Raw genomic sequence first — 20,176 nt, 5'->3', positions numbered from 1 at the left:
AAGGGATGTTTTTACCCTTTCCCCCATCCCTTCAGGGTACAGACCCAGCAGTGGTATTGCTGGATCAAAGGGGAGGTACATTTTTGTTGCCCTTTAGGCGAAATTGCAAATGGCTCTCCAGAAAGGTAGTTCATAGTGTCCCAGATTTGCCACATCCCTTCCAACACGGATCATTCTCCTTTCTGGTCATATTGACCAGTCTGAGAGCTGTGAGGGGGTCCCTCCGAGAAAAGCATGCCATTCTTTCTCAATCAGCAGGTAAACCCTAAGTGCTTCCTGACTCTCGATGCTTTTGATTCAGTCTCCAAACCATAAGCATTCACCATGCGCACTACCTGACAGATGCTGAGGACTTTTATCAAGACAGACCCAGCTCTGGGGATTTCTGGGCAGAAGAGGAAGAGGCACCGAGCCAAGGCCTTGAGCTGGGAGGTGCCTTCAGGAGTGAAGAGCCGGGGCTGAGTTCAGATGCTGCCCAGAAAGATGGGAAGAAAGGACAAGCTGTTGACCCTGGTGGCACAAGCCCGCCAAGATTTCAAATATTTCATCAACTTTGGCACCAATGACCTTTAGCAAACTCATCCGGAGAAAGTGGTGTTCCCAAAGCTCCCAAGTGGTCTGTGACCGAAAGGGCTTTTCCAGAAGGGAGCCCCCTCCCCACTCTAAGACACAGACCCACTGAAGTTCTCACCCACTCAATCTGAGTCTCCTTCCCTGTGGCTTTTTCTCCTTCATTTTCCCTCTTTGAATTAAAACATGGGAGGCATCTAGTCCATCTAGTTCTTTTAGGAACCAGAAGACCTATGCATAGGGTCTTTGACATGGATGCTAAAGACTGGTCCTCATCCAGGGACCTACCACAGTCTCTGGGGGGGACAAGCCACCATGGGCTAGAGGATGGGAAACCCAGTGGGAGGTGGGGGGGGCTGAGTTGATTTTGACCAGCTGCCAGCAGCCTTGGCCACCCCTGGAGCTTCCAGGACTTGACTTCCAGCACTGACATCATTCCCCATCCTAGGGAAGGCGGGTTTGGGACTTGGACACAGCCTCTCCTGGGGCAATCACATTCCGCACCCTTGACCTTGAAATAGTTTTTCTTCTGTGGACAGTATTTTCTTTCTTTCTCACATATGTTGAAGAGAATTTGTCAAATTCCCCCTCTTCTCCCTCCCTTCCACTCCCCTCCCCCCACCAACTTTGCCTCTGTCTCTTTGTCTCTGTTACACACACACAGACACTTTATAATTCCATGGAAGAAGTTATGTTTTAAAAAATAAAGTTCCAGAAGAAAAGCAACCAGTTGGTTTCCTGATGAAACTGTTTTAGAAGGTGAAAATTCCACTAAGTCATAGATGATTCTAGGGCCAGGCCTTTCAACCACCCCATCACCCCCCATCACCCCTGTTCACTCTCTTGTGGGTGGAAATGTTTGCCTCACTCTGGGCCTCTGCAAATGGTTTTTGTGGGTTGCTATATGTCTACCTCAATTTCCCATTTTCTTTTTCTCCTCCTCTCTGTTACTTGTGCTGGCGTTCTCTGACTTTGGTGGACCAATGCCCTGTCTTCCTCTTCTTTGAGCTCCAGAGCAGGTACACAGACTGAATGAGAAGTCTTTGGAAGCCTAATCTTCCTGTGGCTCTGGGTCACTCCTCAAACACAGGTTTGCAGTCTAGGTCCCCAAGGAAGCATTGACCTTGGGCTTGGGGTGACTGATCAGGCCTCTCTTCTCTGTTAAATGTTTTTAAATTCTGAATTTTTTCCACATAAATATATAATAGAAAAAAAATTGTATGTGAAGCCATAGATTTCTATTCCCTATCACTTATAAGTAATATAATTCAAGCTGTTACTTTCCAAACTATCCTTCCTGTCTCTGCTTCCTTCTGAGTCTCCCTCTGAACCCATCTGGACCCTGTACCCATTCTGTACCCTGGAGTCAGGAGTACCAGTTTTAAAATTCAGCCTCAGACACTTAACACCAGTTGTATGACCTTGGGCAAGCCATTTAACCCTCACATCCAATCATTCCGATTCCTATCTGGCCACTGAGCCCAGACGACTGAAGAGGAGAAAGTGAGATTGTTAGCATACCCCCCCCCCCCCAATCCAATTCATTTGCTTATCAAGGTATCACTTCCCTGCTGTCTTGGCCTTGAGATTGAAGAATGAATAACAACAATCCATCTATGTATTTTTTGTTTGTTTTTGGCAAAGTAATGGGGTTAAGTGACTTGTACAAGGTCACACAGCTAAGGCATTGTCTGAGGTCATATTTGAACTCAGGTCCTCCTGACTACAGGGTTCACTGTACCACCTAGCTGCCCTCCCCATCTGTGTATATTTAAAAAATGTTTTAGTGTGGGAGGGAGGAAGTGGGAAGAAGAGAAGATAAAAATTTCATTAACTGAAAAAAATTATATAACTTTTAAATGGTCTAAAGATCTCCCTTCTTTTTTCTTTTTCTTTTTTGTTTCAACTTGATAGTCACCCAATTAAAAATAAACCCCAGCAACAAATCTTTGTAACAGTGATCATAGTTAAGGAAAAAGTAAATCCCATGTCCAAAAATGTTTGTCTTTCCACACTCCAAATCAAAGGGAGTCTATCTGTTAGGAGTCAGTTCATCATAGGTGCTGTGGACACATGGTTGGTCACTGTTTCGGTAATAGTTGTATGGAGGACTCAAGTGTGCCACGATGCCATACTCACCACCCTGGCTACAGAATGGGGGAATTGCTGTCTGGCTTAAAAGGAACTTCTTGCTCCCTCCTCCCTTCTCCCTTTTCCAAGGAGACTTTCATTCCTACCACCAGGAAAGGAAGCAGAAAATTGGGCCTGGAGGTCACTCTGCTTTCCTGAGAAAGAGAGAATCCTAGTCAAGCATACTTCTGATCATTGTTTTTCATTACTGGCAAAGGAAACCCCAAGCTCTGGTGCAAGATTTGACCCCCCCTGAGTTTATTGAATAGGAGTGGTGTGGGTCCGATTTGCATTTTAAGATGATTAGTTTGCAACTTCCTGGATAATGGATTGGAATGTGGAAAGATTTAAGCCAGGGAGACCAACTCCTCCTGTAGTCCAAGAGGGTCTGCATCACAGGGTAATGATGTCAAAGGAGAGAAGGGGTTTGAATACAATGGATTTGATGACAAAAGAAACCAAAGGACTTGTCCACTGATTAAATTTGGGCCTGGAGAAGGAGTGGGAATGGAACAATTAAGGAATTAGGGATGACATCTGGGCTATGGACCTGGGTTCCTGGGAGGTTAGGCCATGGAGAGTAATAGGGAAGTTAGGAAGAGAGGAAGATTTGAACATGTTAAGTTTACTTGTCAAACCTATACTTGGTAGCTTCTCAAGAAACATGCTATGGATCTATGATTAGCCAGGGGCTTTCTTAAAGTTGTCCTCTCAGGGCAGCTAGGTGGCCCAGTGGCTAGAGCACCGGCCCTGGAGTCAGGAGAACCTGAGTTCAGAGCCGACCTCAGACATTTCATAATTACCTAGCTGTGTGACCTTGGGCAAATCACTTAACTCCATTACTTTATTTAAAAAAAACCTTAAAAAAATAACTGTCTGCTCTCCAGATACAGAACCTTTCAGGTTACTTATATACAATTGGCTCTTAGCAAAGACCTTTATTAAAACCCAGTAAAGCAACTTCAATTTTTAAAAGTCACCTTATATATTATGTCATTTTTTCTAATTTTTCTTCTATTTTGATTCTTCTTTCACAATATGATTAATATGGATCTATGTAGCACAGATAATCAAGTAGATATTAGATTGCTTTCTGTCAGGGGAGCAGGGAGAAAAGATGTAAAATTCAAAAAATGATTGTTGAAAACTTCTGTTGCATGTAGTTTGGGAAAAAATATTTTTCAAAAAAGCATAGTAAGAATAGCATATAAGGGGTGGCTAGGTGGTGCAGTGAATAGAGCACCAGCCTTGGAGTCAGGAGTACCTGGGTTCAAATTCGACCTCAGATAGTTAATAATTACCTAGCCATGTGGCCTTGGGCAAGCCACTTAAGCCTATTGCCTTGAAAAAAAATCTAAAAAAAAAAAGAATAGCATATAAACTTGGGCATCTCTTTCCAAGATATACACATAGACTCAATGGGAAGAGGAGATACAGAGTGCAATGTCTTCCTATCGGAATAATCATTCCTTTCCTTTCCCCCTCCCCCACCCAGAGGACACCAAATGAAATTTCTGCTCTTGCCTTGGCTGTAGAAACATCACTGGTTGTACATGTGTAACACAAGTGGTCCACTCTGGAGGTTCATCCTGTGTACCCAGAACAACTGACTTGCTCCCACCCTGGGACTAGACCAAGTACTTTGTAATTCTTGGACACAGGAGTGTGTCCAACTAGAGGGTTGAGCACCCTGAGGATGGAAAAATGACTCCTTCCTGTGTGGAACCCTGCATAGGACAGGTGCTAATGCACTCTATGAAACAGAATTGAAAGAATGAACTTTAGCACTACAGTTGCATGCCATTCTTTTACTATTCTGGCAAGCCTTGAAGTCTTTGGTGATCTTGTCATCTCTGCCCAAAGCCCTCATCCTGCTGCTGAAATGGTAAGATTGGATTACTGAAAACTATAAAACCTAAGAGAAGCTACTGTTAAAGTGCTGCACTCAGTTACCAGAAAATTTAGAAAGCTCAACAGTGGTCATTGCATCGGAAAAGCTCAGTTTGTGTCCCAGGCCTAGAGAAGGGCAATAGCAAGGCATGCTCATTTCTTGACATGGTATTCATTTCCCACACTAGCAAGGTTGTGTTTAAGATTCCACAAACTAGACCAGCAATATGTCACCCAAGAATTACCAGAAGGGCAGACTGATTTTTGAAGCATCAGTGGAATAAAAGACCAAATTGCTAACATTGCCTGGATTATGGAAAAAGCAAGGAAATTCCAGAAAAATAATCCACTTGGGCTTCATTGACCTCACCAAAATCCTGTGTGGATCACAACAAAATATAGTTAAGTCCTCAAAGAGATGGAAGGACCAGATCATCTTCTTTGTCTCCCAAGGAACCTGTATTTTAATGGTCAAGAAGCAAATAGGAACCCAATATGGAACAACTTCTTGGTTTAAGATTGAGAAAGGAATATAAGATTGTATAGTGTCACTTTATTTAATTTATGTGCAGAACACATCATGTGAAATGCTAGCCTGGAGGAATCAAAAGTCAAAATTTGGATTGCTGAACGACAAGACTTTGTATCATACAGAGGAAGTTAAAATAGAAAGGACCCTAGAGATGCTATATCAAGTACAACCTCCCCAATCTTATGGAGTTGAGGAAATAGAGGCAAATTTTTCTACCAAATTTCTGCCAAAAAATCAGTTTCCCAGCCAGAATTCAAACTCAATTTGTGCCCAGCAAGAAGAGGTTGACCTGTTGTCTCAAAAGAGTCAAGCAGTACGATAACAACAAAGTTGCTGAACCAAGGGGTTGTGACACTGAAACCTACAGTGGATCATGGTTCATTTTATTTTATTTTATTTAGGTTTTTGCAAGACAATGGGGTTAAGTGACTTGCCCAAGGCCACACAGCTAGGTAATTATGAAGTGTTTGAGGTCCCATTTGCACTCAGGTCCTCCTGATTCCAGGGCCACTGCTCTATCCACTGCACCACCTAGCTGCTCCTTGGATCATGGTTTAAAGCCTGCAAATCTTAAATAATTTTTTAAAATGAAATGAGGCACAAAAGGAGTAACAGAGGACTTTAAGTTGAAACATTCCATTCTTCCCACTAGACAAATGGGGAAGAATTCAAAGTCAGTCTCCACAATCACAAAAATCTTAAGTAAAGCTATTCTGTTTTTCAGTTTGAGAAAAAGCATTGAAAACTGGGGTAGGGGTGGGGTAAGCTAGGCTGGGCAATGGATAGAGCACCTCAGGAGGACCTGAGTTCAAATCCAGTTCACACAATTACCTAGCTGTGTGATCTTGAATAAGTCACTTAACCCCATTGCCTTGCAAAAAAAAAAGAAAGAAAAAAGAACGAAAAAAGAAATCAAGGCAGGAAAGAACTGCCAAAGATGCTTGAAGGCACCTTTGCAAGCCTGACTTCTATTTGATTCCATTACTCCTTTTAATGGCAAGACTCATATGGCTTTTCTTTGATGTTTCAGGGGTCTTTGAATAGCTTATGTGTCTTTGGCTCCAGGGATGGCTGGGCGGCTTTGATCAGATTGTGGCTCCAAGCTGGGGACCTGCTTCTTGCTGGGGAATCCTCTTGGTGCTGGGGATCCCCCGGGTGGTGCCTTGGGATCTTGCCACAGTGTCTCCCTCTGTTGCAGGATGGTGATCTCCTTGTTGTAGCCTGTAGAAGGCTTTAGCTGGCGTCTGGGCTCCTCCAGGTCCCTGAAGCCTGCCCTGCAGGGATCCAGGGAGGGACTCCTCCCCAGCAGGTTGTGGTCCCCTTCTCCTCCTTGGATTTCCCATCCTCCAGCTCCTCCCAGCCCCAGTGGCTTCTGGAAGCCCAGCAGGATGCTGTATCTGTAGTGGTTCATAGACAAACCCATCCACGTGCATCAGTTCCAAGTCTCCATCCAGATTTTGGCTCTGAACTGTCCAGTAATCATGGCCTAGAGGTTCCAGACGCTCGTAACAGTCCATGGCGGTGGCTCCCAATGGACCGACACACCTGAGATCTTCATCTTTAATGAATTCAGCTATGATGTCTTCCTCTGGTTGGATCTGCATGGACACCCCCCACACCCCTCAGTTTTAGGGCTTTGTCCATGACAAGGTCAACTGTGAGCCCAGAACAGTCCTCCTTCCAGTTCTTAGACTCATAAATTTGAGTCCGAATGATCTTTTCCATCAAGTCCTGTGTGCTACTGCCCTGGATACTATGAGCATCCTTTCCCGGGCAGTTAGTCATCTTGGGTTAATAGGTCCCTTTCAAGGCTACAAGGCTACTTCCCACCGGAAAAGAAGGAGAAAGAACCACTCTGCCCTTGCACAAGCTGTTTGATCTGTCTGCAGATAAAACTTTTTGTCATAAAAAATAGAAGAAAAAGAAAAAAGGAGATGAGGCACAAAAGGAATCCTGAGGAATCCTGGACTCTTGTCAAACTCCAGATGCTCTCAGAGTTCAGCTCTTTCTATCCCTTTCAAAGGCCTGTCTGCTTATCCAAGGGAAAGTGTGCACACTTTGAAAAGTGATCACCCAGCCTTAGCACCTCTTAACACCCTAGCCACTCACTACCTTTGTTATTAACTCTTTACTTTCTCAGGCTTCATCAACAAGTGAGGAGGCTGAAGAGGAGTCAAATCCTTCCTCCTTTACATTCTTTGACCATTCAAAGAGTATAATTTACTATTTATTTCAGTGAATAGATGTTAATATTCCTTGTTCTCCACTTTCAAAAGTGGATGAGTGCACACATCTAGATTTTTTTCTAAGACACATCTGGGGTAGAGCCACATGGCAAAGTAAGGAAAGGACTCCCCCTGAGCTTTCCCCCAAACCCCTCCAAAAAAACTGTAAATAATGATGCTAGGCAAACTGCAGAACAGCAGAACCCACAAAACAACAGAGTGAAACAATTTTCCAGTCCAAGATGATTTGGAAAGTGAGCAGGAAAGATTGGTTGTTACCAAGGTGAAAGAGGAGCATTCTACAGTAGGTAGTGCCAGCCAACCCTGGCCCCAGACCTGGGAGTGACTGAATCAGTGGCAGCAGACCTCTGAGCCACAGACACCCAAGACAACTTAGAAGGTCAGCAGGAAAGATCTGTTGCATTGAGCTGAGAATAGCCAACAGTCCAGCCCATGCCAAGCCAGCATGATCTCAGCCCCAGCAAACCAGGTGAACCAGTCTTGGGAGCCATTGAATAAACAGTGGGCAGCAGCTGCATTGTCTTTCATAGCACTCAGCCCACTGACAGTAAGGGGGTCCAACAATAAGTCAACAGAAGATCACAGGAGTTTCTTTGCTAGCACTGAGGCAGAACTTTGTTGTTTTGCCCATATGCAGAACCTGGCCATAACCCTGGTTAGCATTTTCAGGGCAAGAAGAAGCAGAAGCACATCAGAGCTTGGGTCACAGTGGAGAGGGGATTCTCCTCTTAGTTTCAGGGCAGAAGAAAGGTAATTGTTCATAGAGCAGAGCATAGACCAGGGGAGTAGTAAATACCTCTCCTTAGCTAATATTACCTTGAAAGAATTGAAAACTTATAGATCCCCAGAAGTATCTCTGTGCAAAATTCCCAGAAGCTTGGGACAGTGTACCTTCCAATCTGAAAGCAGATCCCTACTTTGAGAAGGAATTAAAATCAAAATTTAGACTGGGAAAATGAACAAATAGAAAAAGAAAATCTGACCATAGAAAGTTACTATGGTGAAAAGGAAATTCAAAATACACATTCAAAAGAAGATAGCAATGTCAAAGGACCTGCATCCAAAGAAAATATGACTTGATCTCAGGCCATTCAAGAGGACAAAAAGGATTTTGAAAATCAAGTAAGAGAGGTAGAGAGAAAAAATGGGAAAAGAAATGAGAGTGATGCAAGAAAATCATGAAAAATATCTATAGCTTGATAAAGGACACACACACACACACACACACACACACACACACACACACACACACACACCCCAATACTGAGGAAAATAAAACTTTAAAAACCAAATTACACTAAATATGAAAAGAGGTCCAAAAAGCCAATTGAGGAGAATGCATTTAAAAGAATTAGACAAAAGGGGAAAGGAGGTAACAAAGCTCACTGGGGTGGCTAGGTGGCGCAGTGGATAGAGCACCAACCCTGGAGTCAGGTGTACCTGAGTTCAAATCCAGTCTCAGACACTTAATAATTGCCTAGTTGTGTGGCCTTGGGTAAGCCACCTAACCCTATTGCCTTGTAAAAACCTAAAAAAAAAAAAGCTCACTAAAGAAAATAATTCCTTAAAAATCTGAATTGAGAAAATGGAAGCTAATGACTTTATGAGAAATCAAGAAACATAGAACAAAACCAAAAGAATGAGAAAATACAAGACAATGGAAAAACTACTGCCCTGGAAAATTGATCCAGGAGAGATAAAACTCTGAACTACCTAAAAACCATGATCAAAAAGAGAGCCTAGACATTATCTTTCAAGAAATTATTGGGGCACCTTGGTGGATCTGTGGATAGAGCACGGGCCCTGGAGTGAGGAAGACCTGAGTTCAAATTTATCCTCTTATACTTCATAATTTCTTAGTTTTGTGGCTTTGGACAAGTCACTTAACCCAATTGCCTTGCAAAAAAACAAAAAGAAAAGAAAAGAAAAAAAAATTGAGAGAATCCACCAATTATATCCTGGAAAAGATTCTAAAATGAAAACTCACAGAATTACTAAAACCAAATTCTAGAACTCCTAGGTCAAGGAGAAAATATTGCAAGCAGCCAGAAAGAAACAATCCAAGTATTGTGGAGCCACAGTTAGGATAACACAAAATTTAACAGCTTATATATTAAAGGATTTGGAATCTGATATTCCAGAAGGCGAAAGAATTTGGATTACAACCAAGAATCAATCATCCAGCAAAACTGAGTATACTTTTTTAGAGGAATAGATGACTTTCAAACTTTCATGATGAAAAGACTAGAGCTGAAAAGAAAATTTGATCTTTAAATATGAAAATTGGGGGCAGCTAGGTGGTGCAGTGGATAAAGCACCAGCCCTGGAGTCAGGAGTACCTGGGTTCAAATCCGGTCTCAGACACTTAATAATTATCTAGCTGTGTGGCCTTGGGCAAGCCACTTAACCCCATTTGCCTTGCCAAAATCTAAAAAAAAATATGAAAATTGAGTGGAATAGAAAAAGGTAAAAAGGAAAGGAATATCATAAAGGACTTGATGATGCTGAACTATATATATATATATATTCCTATCTTAGAAGATGTCACTGATAACTCATATGAAGTTTCTCATCAGAATAATTAGAGGGAACATATATGTAGAAAGAGAGGGCACAGGTGTGAGTTCAGCATGAAGGGTTAAAAAAATTAAGGCGTGAGAGAGGAATATACTGGGAGAAAGGGAAAGGGAAAGGTAAAATGGAGTAATTATCTCATATAAAAGGAAAGATAAAGCTTTTATAGTAGAGTGGTGGGGGGAGTGAGGGGAAGTGAATGAACTTTACTCTCTTCAGATTTGGCTTAAAGAGGCCATTCATATATGCACTCAATTGAGTATATAAATCTGTCTTAACCTAAAGGAAAGTAGGAGGGGAAGGGGATAGGAAGTGATAGTGACAGAAGGGAGGGCAGATTGGAGGAGGGAGTAGTCAAAGTAAAACACTTTTGAGGAAGGACAGAATGAAAGAGGAGAGAGAATAGAATAAATGAGGGAGAAGGGTAATAGAATGAAGGAAAATATTATAGTATTGTACAATAGCAATTATGAAGAAAATTTGAAGCAAGCTTCTCTAATAAAGGTCTCATTTCTCAAACATAGAGAATTGAGTCAAATTTATAAAAAAAAACAAGAGCCATTCCTCAATTGATAAATGAGCAGTTTTAAGATGAGGTTATCAATGCTATCTATGACCATATTTAAAAAATTGTTCTAACTAAATATATATTGGAATAATGAAAATTAAAATACTTCTGAGGTATTACATTATATCTTGCAGATTGATAAATAGAACAGAAAAGGAAAATGACAAATGTTGGAGAAGTAGGGAAAATGAGTCATTAATGCACTGTTGGTAGAGTTGTGAACTGATTCAACCATTCTGTAGAATAATTTGGAATTATGCCCAAAGGGCTATAAAACCATGCCTATCCTTTGACCTAGCTAAGCCACAACTAGGTCTGTATCCCAAAAGAGAAGGAAAACAAAAGGAAAAAGCACCTATATGTACAAGGATATTTCTGACAGCTCTTTTCTGATGTCAAGGAATTAGAAATTGAGGGGATGCCAATCAGCTGGGGAATGGCTGAACAAATTATGTGATCATGATGGAATGCTGTTATGCTATAAGAAATGATGAGCAGGATGGTCTCAGAAAGACTTGGAAGGACTTACATGAGCTAATGCATACTAACAGCAGTATTATAAAATAATCAGCTGTGAATGATTTAGCTTTTCTCAGTAGTACAATCACCCAAGACAACTCTGAAGGACATCCTTAGAGAAAGAGCTGATAGTATTCAGAATGCATATTGGAGCATTTCTTTTACTTTATTTTTCTTGAAGTTTTTTTTTGAGGGGAGAGGTATTCTTGTTTTCATTCATAATATGAATATTATGGAAATGCTTTGCATGACTACACATTTATAACCTACATCAAATTGCTTGCTTTCTCAATGGAGGGGGGTGGGTTGGGAGGAAGGGAGGGAGAGAATTTTGATCTCAAAGTTTTAAAATCAAATGTTAAAAATTGTTTTTATTGTAATTGGGGAAAAAATAAAATACCAAATAAAGACATTAAAACACACACACACACACACACACACACACACACACACACACACACACACACAGACATCTAGTCAGATTCAGAGCTAAGATGGCAGTATAAAGCAGAACTTTCCCGATATTCCCCTCCAGCAACTTTAAAATAATGTCTGAATTCCAGTTTCATATATAGATAGATTGATTGATTGATAAATAAAGATAAAAGATTAAAGATAAGAATAGTTTGGAAAATAATGGGTTGGATTTATTATATTCTTTTAAGTTAGTTTAAGTTTAAGTCACTGTTGTCTTCCATGAAATTCAGAGTTTCCCCCCTTTCAAAGTCCTGATTTAAATTCAGTCTCTTGAGGGATATTACTGATAATGAGACTGAATTAATTCTCTTCACTCTTGGAGAGCCTACCTGGCCTTACAAGTAATTTATTGTGTTCTCCTCAAGCTTGAATAGAAATAGATCTTTTTCTTTAGATAGCCCCAGTTTGGGGGTGGTCTGAGGAAAGAGATGGTTTCTCAAGTCCCAAGAGTGACATGATGTCACTCGCAGCCCCTCATGAAATACCTGCTCTTTGAAGAATATGTAAACTGTGAGTCTTCTACCATGACTCTTTTTGGTCTGAGAGAAACATTCAAATGCCCATCCTTTTATTAATAATGTACTGAGCCTATTAATAAAATGACTAAAATCTTCATAAGGCTAATCAGTAATTCTTGATCATGGAGAATGAATGGGATATGCCCTGTAATACTCTGTGGAGGGGGAAATTCCTTGGCATTGGTTGATTTCCCCTCATGGAGTCGGAAGGTCATGCCCAACAGGATGATGTACAAAAAGAGACAGATATGTTTTCTGCTCAGCAGATATGGTGACCAGGGGAAATAGGGAGAATGTGATATCAGTGCACCATTGGTGGAGTTGTAAACTGATTCAACCATTCTGTAGAAAAATTTGGAACTATGCTGAAAGGTCTATAAAATCATGCCCACCCTCTGATTTAGCAAGGTCACTTTTTGTTAGAGGGTCAGAGTCAGTGACAAAAAAGGTGCCTGTAGCTAAAGCAAGGTCAGAATGAAGACCAAGAGATCACCAACAACTCACCCAGATTTATAGGAGTGCCATTTGTTTCCCAGTGGATGAATGAATCAGCTTACAAAAGAACCGTGGTTACAAATAAACATAAAAAGCTGTTGAACCTCTTAAATGATAAAATAAAATGTAAAGTTAAAAAAACTTTTGAGGTCCCACCTTGTTCTCATCATATGGGCAAAAATTTAAGCAACAGATCTCACTGTTAGTGGGGACTCTATTAGATGGCTAGTGGAATTGGGAGCTGGGGTCTTCTTTGGGGGAAAGACCTGGAATGATATAATAAGAGTTATGCAATGGACTCTTAGTGGTTGTGGGACCACATCTCCCAGAAGCCTTTGCATTAGGTTAGCACTTTCCCAGTGCCCATTTTAACCCAAATTTGGGTGGACTAAATGGCAGGGAGGAGATCAGATGGCAGAGCTGGGGAGAGGAAAGAAGTCAATGAAAGGGTCAAGCCTGAGTCATTTCCTTTCAGTCAGTTCTAGATTTCCTGTTAGAAGAAACCACATTTCTTCCTCCCCAGAGGAAGCAATCATTTCTCTTCAATATTTATGGAACAAGATGGGGCTGAGGCTTCATCCTTCATGGAATGGGCAAGCTGCTAACACCCTTGACTACTGTCCATATCACAGAGTCATTCAGGGAAGGATCCCAAACTAGCATCTTCTGAGAACTGGAGGCTAAGAGGTAGGGGAGAAATGGTGATGGAGGACTTATTGCTCACTTTTGTTCTTTGTTCTTTCCCTTGTTTTCCTTTCAAGTGAATGGCCTTTGTTTTATTACAATCTCATGGTTCATTGTCACTTGGACTTGGACTCTTCAAGCTGTGGATTGAGAGAGATGATTACCCTTTGGGTACCAGGATCCTAAGAGTAACCAGCCAAGCACTGCAGTAGTAGATCTGGGGTATCATAAAACCCAGCATTTCTTTTCATCTAATGACCCCTAGTACTGAGTTCTCTTTTATAAACTCTGGAAGTCTTTATGCCAAATCTCATTTGTGCTGATAGTTGGATCCCTCAGGGCCTGGCTAGCTCCATCTTCCTCCTGGCTCTAAGGGATCCTCTTAGGGGTAGTGGGATCTTTCTCTAATTCAAGCAGCTCCAACCTCTGTTCTAGTGTGTTTTCTCCACACTTAGTCCACAGTTAGTATTTCCCTTATATTCTTGATTGGCCCAGTAATTAAAGTCCCAGTATCATTTGACATAAAATACCTTTGACATTAGGGCTATTTCCTCAGAAGCCTCCTGTACTGGGGTCATATGTCCCCCCAAATCACTTTTTCTCTCTCTGCAGAATCAACTCACATCTAAAGCAGTTGCTGTCTAACACATCTCCCGCCAAGTTTGCTTCTGAATATGCTATAACTGCTATATGACTGCACTCCCTACAGTTTATCAGCTTTATTGAAATGTTAATTGAGAGAAGGAAAAGAAGGTAGAAGAGGAGGAGGAAGAGGAGGAGAGGGAGAGGAGAAATGAGGTATGATGTCGGGGGCAGTCTTATTCAGATGACCATGAGGACCTGTCACATTCTGAGAGTTTGTGATCATTAGTTCATCAAGAACCTTGCCCAATAATCTGTCATTTTTCTGCCCAACCATTTTTGATCTCTTGGACTCAAGGGGGCAGCATGACATAATGGCACTGAATTAGGAATTGATGGCTTCAAGAAACTTCCTTTCCAAAAAAGAAAAAAAGAAAAGAAAAAAGAAACTTCCTTTCTACCTATTCTATCTTGCTAATTTCAATCATAATTCTAATAATAACCAGCATTATATAGCGCTTAAAGATTTGCTAAGTGCTTTGCAAATATTACTCATTTCATCCTTACAAAAACCCTAGGAGGATTATTCCATTATATCCCCATTTCATAGACAAGGAAACGGAGGCAGTGGTTCAGTTATCTGTCCAGGTGACACAGCTAATTAATAAATATCTGAAACCAGACTTGAACTCAGGTCTTCCTGGACTTCCAGGATCTTCCAGGAACACCCAGTTGCCTCAGTTTTAACATCTGCAAATTGAGAATAGAGTAAATTATCTCTACCACATCTTCTAGTTCTAAATCTGTCTTCGTTTTCTGCTTTAGTCTCCATGGCAGCAATTGGCTACAAGTATCATGGACAATCCTGGAAGATGGAGGTGAGGTGGGGAGGGAAAAGGTGGAACATGAATTAAATCATAAATTGTTTGAAATGTTGATACTAAGTAGAAATCATGGATTTCTCACTTTTTAAAAAAATCTCCCTAGGATCCAAGTGAGTAATGTGGTTGGTTTTGAGTTTAGAAAACAGTCCTTTGATTCCGACCGACATGGGTTCAAATTTTTCCATCTGTCTGATACATAATATAGTTCATGCATAAGTGAGAATGCAGACAAGTTCTCAGTGCCCAACAGGATGCTGATCTCGATCCTAGGAGAGTGTTTTCACCTCAAGAGTTCTCTCTCTAATAAAAATCAAAGGTCCAAAACCTGCCTGCATCCCGAGTAAAAAAGAAATCCAATTAGATTTTGAAAAAATCTACCTGAGAACCAGGTCTGGAGTCTAGAAGAGCTAGTCCTGACACTGACACAGCCTGGTTGAGTAACCTTAGGCAAGTCATTTAACATCTTGGTGTCCTGGGGCATGCGTTGAAGCTCCAGATTTCAGAGAAGATGCCGATCTGAATTGGTAGGGGAACCTCTAGCAGTAGAATTTCAGAGACCATAAAACATGATTTTCATACTTCTGACCCATTGATGTGATTTTGCAGTGATCAGTAATCTCCATCTCTCCCAGCTCTCCCGGATTACTGTTTATTGTAGGTAGCCTTCATCCTACTCTTGAACTCTGCCCACTTGCTGACAACTCTGAGCTCTTTTGCTGGGGATGGATTGTATTCTTCATTATAAATTTTTCAGTTGTCTTGGGTGATCGCGTTACTGAGAAAAGCTAGGTCATATGGGCTTAAAGCCAAGAATAAAATACTATGGTATAATCCTATATGGGGAAAAATAGATATTTGACACAGTAGAAGACTTTGAAGAATTCTTTTTTTTACAAGGCAATGGGTTAAATGACTTTCCCCAAGCTCTCACAGCTACGTAATTATTATGTTATCTGGGTTCACATTTGAACTCAGGTCCTCCTGACTCCAGGGCCGGCACTCTATTCATTGCGACTCCTAGCTGCCCCCTAGTTTGAAGAATTTTTGAAGAAAAGACCAGACCTGAGTAGGAAGTTTGGAATAGAAATACAAGAGGTCAGAGAAATCTAGAAAGGTAAATTTACGGGTACAACTCAAAGGTGCTGCATGACATAATGGAAATAGTTTAATGGGGGTTGGGGAAGAAACTTTTAAGAAGCCCTTTAGAACCATAATGTCTTTTGACAATATATTGGAAGGGGTGGATTAGTCTTAGGATTTGAAGGACAAGACCAAGGGAGGGTTAAAAAAAGGCAATACAAAATGTACACACTACATTTCACTTTGTATCAGCTCATGTAAGTTTTTCCAAGTCTTTTTGAGACCATCCTGCTCATCATTTATTATAGCAGAATAGCAGGCCATCATAATTCATTCAGTCATTCCTCAACTGATTAACATCCCCTCAATTTCCAATTCCTTGCCACAGAAAAGAACTCTCAGCAAAATCCTTGGTGCATATGGGTCCTTTTCCCTTTTGTTTTTCACCTCTTGGTAAACAGCAGTGGCCTTGCTAGGTCAAACAGTAGATGTGGTTTTATAGCCCTTTGGGAATAATTCTAAATTATTCTATAGAAAAGGAAAAATACATACTATGATGGGCAATTCTGGCCTGAATTTGGTACCAAAAGTCTTGTTTTAATTACTTCCTAAAGTTTGGAAGCAAGGAAATTCTTGAAGTCCCCCCGCCCACAACACACACCCCTATTTTTTTTTTCTCATTTCCTGCTTTGGAAAATGTATAGCATAGTGTAAGCTATCAGCCAACTCGATGATCCTTGCTTTTAGTGGTTCTCAAGCTTTTTGACTTCAGGACCCCTGTACTCTGTTAAAAATTGTGGAGGACTTTAAAGAACATTTATTTATGTGAAATATAACCATCAATATTTACCTTATTAAAACTTAAAATTCATCATTTTATAATACACACACACACACACACACACACACACACACACACACACACACACTCAATTGGATATAGAAATCTATCTTACCCTAGAGGAAAATAGGAGAGGAAAGGGATGGGAGAAAAGGGACACAGGGAGGGAAGGGGGGGTGTAAGGGGTAGAAGAGAGGAAAGATCATGGGTGAAGGTAGTCACACACAATACACTTTTTTAGTGGGTTTTTTTTTGCAAGGCAATGGGGTTAAGTGACTTGCCCAAGGCCACATTGCTAGGTAATTATTGTCTGAGGCCCGATTTGATCTCAGGTACTCCTGACTCCAGGGCTGGTGTTCTATCCGATGTGCCACCTAATCACCCCCCACAATACACTTTTAAGGAGGGACAGGGTGAAAGGGGAGAGAGAGAACACAATAAATGGGAGTGGGCAGAATAGGAAAGAGAGAACTACAGCTAGCAATAGCAGCTGTGGGGAAAAATAATGACGCAATTTCTCTGATGGAATTACGATAAAGAATGCTATCCATCCCAAAGACAGAGCTGATGGTATCTGAATACAGACTGAAGCACACTTCTTTTTTTCCCTCACTTCATTTTTCTTGAGGTTTTTCTTTCTTTGTGGGGAGAGGAGTTGTTTACTTTTACAACATGACTTTTGTTAGTAATGTGAAAAAAAATTCTAAAAATAAAGTGAAAGCTATAAAAAACTCATTTGAAAAATTATTCATTTGTTTTAAATAATAATATATCTATTACATAATAATAAAAATAGTATATTTTGTGAATGATAATTAGATTTTCCAAAACAAAAAAATATAGTGAAAAAAATGGCATTGTTTTTACAGTTTTGCAAAGTTCTCTAATGCTTGACTTAAAGGAAGACATTTGGATCCTCACATCTGCTTCTAAATTCAGCTTGTTGAGATTTGTTGCTCTGGATGAAGATATCCCCACACTTATCTGTAGTGAGAAAGGGGATATTGGATTTTTTCCTCAGAATATCCATTTAAGGGCTGGCTAGGTGGCGCAGTGGATAGAGCACTGGCCCTGGAGTCAGGAGGACCTGAGTTCAAATCCGACCTCAGACACATAATAATTACCTAGCTGTGTGGCCTTGGGCAAGCCACTTAACCCCATTTGCCTTGCAAAAACCTAAAAAAAAAAAAGAATATCCATTTAAGGAGGGCACTAATTACAGTCTTCTTCCTTTCTACACTGCACTCCAGACTTTTTTGAACCAGGCTGCCAGGCTGTGGGTCTGTCATTTCCCTTCCCTTCGTTTTCTGCTTCCTTTTCTGTGTTGTCTCCTCCCATTAGAATGGAAACCCCACAAATTAGACTTAAGTCAACATCTCGCATCACACTTCGCAATATATTCTATAGGAAATTTTAATATTTAAGATTGTACTATAAACTATAAAAAAATAGAAGAGAAACAGATTCTATACTTCTCACAGCTTTGAGTGGATGAATTCTTATTTGAGTTCTTATTTTTTTATAAGATGAACTCTTAATCGGGGTGGCTAGGTGGTGCAGTGGATAGAGCACCGGCCCTGGAGTCAGGAGGACCTGAGTTCAAATCCAGTCTCAGACACTTAATAATTACCTAGCTGTGTGGCCTTGGGCAAGCCATTTAGCCCCATTGCCTTGCAAAAAAAAAAAAGAACTCTTAATCAAACAAGAGACAAAATAGACTTTGATTATATGAAACAGAACAAGTTCTGCACATACAACATTAATGTACCCAGAATTAGAAAGGAAGTAGTTGAATAGAGAAAAAAAATCTTTGTATCAGATTTCTCTGATAAAGAATTAGCACATACTTATGTGTGTGCTAGCAGGTCCATGTTAATGACTAATGGTGAATAAGATGGTTCTGGACCTGAAGTCAGGAAGTCTTATGTTCAAATGTAGCCCCAAATACTTACTAATGGTTTAACCCTGAGCAAGTCACTTAACCCTGTCTGCCTCAGTTTCCTCACCTGTAGAACAAGCTGGAGAAGGAAATAGCCAAACCAGGCCAGGATCTTTGCCAAGCAAACCCCAAATAGGATCACAGAGAGTCAGCTACTACTGAAACAATTCGGCAACAACAGCAGATATGACTGAGAGCTATTTCCCAACTGATAAATGATCAAAGGGTATGAGCAAAGAGTTCTCAAAAAAACCACACAGTAATAATAATAGCTAATATTTAAATAGTGCTGTGACATATATGTGATATATAACAATTATATACTATTTGATCTCTCATAACAACCTTAGGAGGTATTTATTATTATTATTATTACCACCTCTTTTTTACATATAAGAAAACTGAAGCAGATGGAGATGAAGAGACTTTCCAGGGTCACTCAGCTATTAAGAGTCTGATGTCAGATTTGAACTCAGGTCTTCCTAACTCCAAGCCTATAAAATAATGGACATTTTGTTCACTAGCTACACATAAGAAAGCATGTTCCAATTTAAAAGAGAAATGGAAATCAAAATAACCCAGAGGCCCCACCTCACATCCTGAAAATTAGAAAAAATGACAAAAATGGCAATAGTCAGCATAAATTGTCCTTATCCTTTGACCTAGAGATTCCATTACAGGGTTTATATACCAAGGAACTCCCCATATACTTCAGAATATGTATTGTCATACTTCTTGTGGTAGTGAAGAATTGTTAAGAAAGATTATAAATTCTCTGAGGACAGGGACTACCTCTCCTAGGCCTTGGCGCAATACCTGATGCCAAGGCTCCTTGACCCCTTACAGAGTGTTGTCATGCTGTTTCCTGGTAATTATGTATGTACCTCTTTGCTAGGACACCAAAACCCAAATGGTCTTTTCTTAATGGTTATTATAGGGGGATCCTAAACCATTTCAATGAACTTTACCTCCTTCATCCCACTTTTATCCTTTGGTCTGTCTTGCACTTTATTTTTTTCATTTTTTGCACAAAATACACTTTATTTGTTTATTTTATTTTTGCAAGACAATAGGGCTGTGACTTACCCAAGGTCACACAGTTAAGTAATTATTAAGTGTCTGGGGAGCAAATCTGAATTCAGGTCATCCTGACTGCAAGGCCAGTGCTCTATCTACTGGGCCATCTAGCTGCCCCACAAGATATATTTTATACAACTATTACAATCCTTGCTTTAGTAGTAAAGGAAAATAAAGTTGTTCCATAAAATCCTAGAAAAATCCAAACCATTTTACCAAAAATCCAAACTCAGGCACTGTTTTGCTCATTCTCTGTATGTGTATCTCCAGAGGCTGACATCATGCCTACCACACAGTGTCTGCTTAATTAATACTTCATTGATTTTTAAAAAATCATATTGATTTTTTTAATTCACCAGGATTTCCCAAGTGTCCATATATGCCAGGTACTAGAGGCACAAATAAAAAGAATGACATAATTTCTATTTTTAAAGAATTTAAATTCTCTTGTAGTTTGGATTTTTTTAGATGAATATTCAAAAAGACCAAAAGACTACAGATTTTCTTCCCCACCCCTGGACTCAAGATACAAGGAGCTTACAAAAACAGATGAGCTCATCCTGTTTGGGT

The sequence above is a fragment of the Macrotis lagotis genome, chromosome 8, assembly GCF_037893015.1.
Source record: "Macrotis lagotis isolate mMagLag1 chromosome 8, bilby.v1.9.chrom.fasta, whole genome shotgun sequence".
NCBI lineage: Eukaryota > Metazoa > Chordata > Mammalia > Peramelemorphia > Peramelidae > Macrotis > Macrotis lagotis.
The sequence above is the reverse complement of the archived record's forward strand: the minus strand, read 5'-3'. Positions refer to the sequence as shown.